Raw genomic sequence first — 3,219 nt, forward strand, 5'->3', positions numbered from 1 at the left:
TGGTAATCTGGTGAACTGACTGCCCAGACCATGTTTTCAGGAGGACTTTCTCACTTCAACATAGATTCTAACTACTTTCTACCCGCTGATCACAGCTAATATAGCAAAGCTGCTCTCTGGCATCGAACACAGGAGCAGCAGAAGCATCTGGATGCAATTTACTGGACGGCTGACCTTAATGTGCATCAGAAATGACGCAGCAGAATTTCTTTTGATGCTCAAAGCATGTTCGGTGTGAATTAGACTTTCTGATTGTTTGAATTGGCCGAAAAACCATAAAACTGGACCTGAAAATAATCTCATTTCTTCCTTATGAAATTTCCACCTCTGTTCAAGCATATATACTACCCACAAACAGGACAAAAGTAAAATTAGAGTAAAGACAAAAAGTTAGCTGCATTCCAGTCTAAATTTCTGAATTTTCCAGGGGAGGAGACCCCCAGACCCCCCTGCACTGCACGAAGCCTGAAGATGTTATACACCAAGGTGTACGCCCTATGATATATTCCTAACTAAAAGCCTGCCCCAAAGTGTTGTCAAAGGGAGCTGTTTTTTTTGTTTTGTTTTGGAAATCAAAACTTATATTTGTCCCGAACCATACCATAAAAATATTTAATCTTTTTTCCAAACAATATACATACAGCACTACGATGGAGTATTAGGACCAGGCTAGAGGTATATTTGTTCTTCTATTTTGAGAATAAATTCGTAAAATTACGAGAATGAAGTTGTAACATTAACAGAATAAAGTTATAATATAACCAGAATAAAATCATCATTCAACAACCCATTTCAGAAAGAAAGCTTGGAGCTCCGCCCATCAGATGACGGCCGAGCAGCTCCACCAATCAGCAACCAGAGTCCACTTTGACATCCTGCCCAGTTTGATGCTGCTGCTAAACGATTTCCTGATTTGTCAAACCGATGCTAAAGTAGAACTTCACATGATGCTCCACATTCCTCATTTTACAGAAGAAAGGGATTCTGGGAAGAGTTGGCATAAAATACAAAATACAACATGCTTCTTGTCATTTTCTGGTAACTTTATTCTACTAATATTACAACTTTATTCTAGTAATTTTACGACTTTATTCTCGTAATTTTACGACTTTGTTCTGGTCATTTTTGCACTTTATTGTTGTAATTTTCCAACTTTATTCTTGTAATGTTACGACTTTGTTCTCGTAATTTTACGACTTTATTCTTGTAATTTAATGATTTCATTCTCGTAATTTTACGACTTAACACATAATTTTACGACTTTATTCTCGTAATTTTCCAACTTTATTCTTGTAATGTTACGACTTTGTTCTCGTAATTATACAACTTTACTCTCAGAATTTTCAACTTTATTCACGTAATTGTATGACTCATAATTTTATGACTTTATTTTCGTAATTTTCCAACTTTATTCTGGTAATGTTTCCAGTTTATTCTGGTAATAGAAGAAAAACCAACCTCTAGCCTGGCCCTAATACGAACACAGAGCTGATCCACGTTTTTCAGTTTGGTGCCAATAAGGAAAATAAAAGAAGTTGTAAAACATTAAAGCAAGGCTCAAAGGACCGGTGACGAAGAGAGACGGAAGCTTGGAGGCCTAACCTGCTGGTTTTAAATCTGCCATTTTTATTATCGTAATTATGCTAAGTGACATTTGTTCTACCAAATGATGGCGTGTTACAGAAATCCTGTGTTTAATGTTAACATGTGTTTTTATCTCTATGTGTTTGTTTATTAGGGAATGAAGAGCGGCAGGTTCTTTGGTGGAGAACATCCAGCTCTGTTGTTTCTGGGTGTGGATGATTTATTTTGGGGACTTCAGACAAAAGACAGTTTTGGAAACTACAGATGATTTTTTTTTTTAGTTTTAAAGTTCATATATTGTTAGATTATAAAAAAAAGGATTTAACTGAAGATGAACATCCTTGGCGGTTGAAAAAAGTGGACACTGTTGGTGTGTTAAAGGACAGCTGAATACTGACTGGACTGATCAAAGGTGCATTTTTAACCTTTTGAGTTTTAATCTGCAGCAAAATCTTGGATTTCAATATTATAATAAAGGAAGGCTGAACTGAAGAAGTGCAGGTTATGCTGGTTTCTCAGTCATCCAGGTCATATTCATTCCAAAAAAAGAAGAAAAAAATCTACAGGCCTTTGTTTCCAAGTTTGAAGACGTTTCGCTTCCCATCCAGGAAGCTTTTTCAATTCAAAATGTCAGAAATTCAGAAATAGGTCTTTATTCAGTAGCCAAATAAGCAGCCTTGTTTTTAAATGATTGCATGTTGTCGACAACATGCAATCATTTGCTTGCTGCCCTTGAATATAAATATACATGTTTTTTGATTATCCTGATTTTTTTTTGGGGCTTTTCAAAGTTACCTATGCGTATAAATCATTCGCTAAAAATGATAAATTCATGTTTAATGAGGTCATTATATATTTCCTCCTGATATTTCTCTGATCAGTTTTTTTTTTTTCATAGTTTCAAACACGCCTAAACCTGGAAGTCTATGTTCAGAATTCACAATAATAAATGAGTAAATAATTTATAAAAAATAAGATTTCATACTTTTGTCTACTTGAACGAATCGACAAGGTAATAGTTTAGTTTAGTCAACCTTGAATTTTCTTATCTTATGGCTTTAGCTCAGATAATTTTAGCTTTTATTAGAATATTATCACGCATTTTAAATCTCTTTGATAATCATTAGAAATCGTACATTTTAAAACTTAACAGTTAAATAAGTAGCAAAGATAAAAATAAATAAAGGACAGAATTAAAGGCTAAAAATATGGCGAACAGAAGATGATCTCTCAGGTTCTTCCAGGCTTTTTGTTTTGTCTTTTACTTTTTGGCCTTTTTAGCACAGAATCACTGACGGCTCCACCGGTGGCGTGAAAATAAGCAATAAGCATAGGATAGGAGGGCAGTCATTGCATTGCTTCTCAATGCATTGACTGCCCTCCATGGAATGCATGGAGGCACCTATTACTCTTCACCTAATTAGAGATCAATCTGAAAAACTCACACAGAAAAAAAAAGACAATTAGAAGAATTTTATTGATACAATTACTTTAGTCTTTGGTGCTCAGACCTCAGCAGGAAACATAGCGCTGAATTTTGACTGATTGCATAGTGGAGATAGATGGAGTTGGTCAGTCTGTAGACTGCTGGATGGAGTGGAGATAGATGGAGTTGGTCAGTCTGTAGACTGCTGG

The sequence above is a fragment of the Cyprinodon variegatus genome, unplaced genomic scaffold, assembly GCF_000732505.1.
Source record: "Cyprinodon variegatus isolate N-32 unplaced genomic scaffold, C_variegatus-1.0 Scaffold677, whole genome shotgun sequence".
NCBI classification, from domain to species: domain Eukaryota; kingdom Metazoa; phylum Chordata; class Actinopteri; order Cyprinodontiformes; family Cyprinodontidae; genus Cyprinodon; species Cyprinodon variegatus.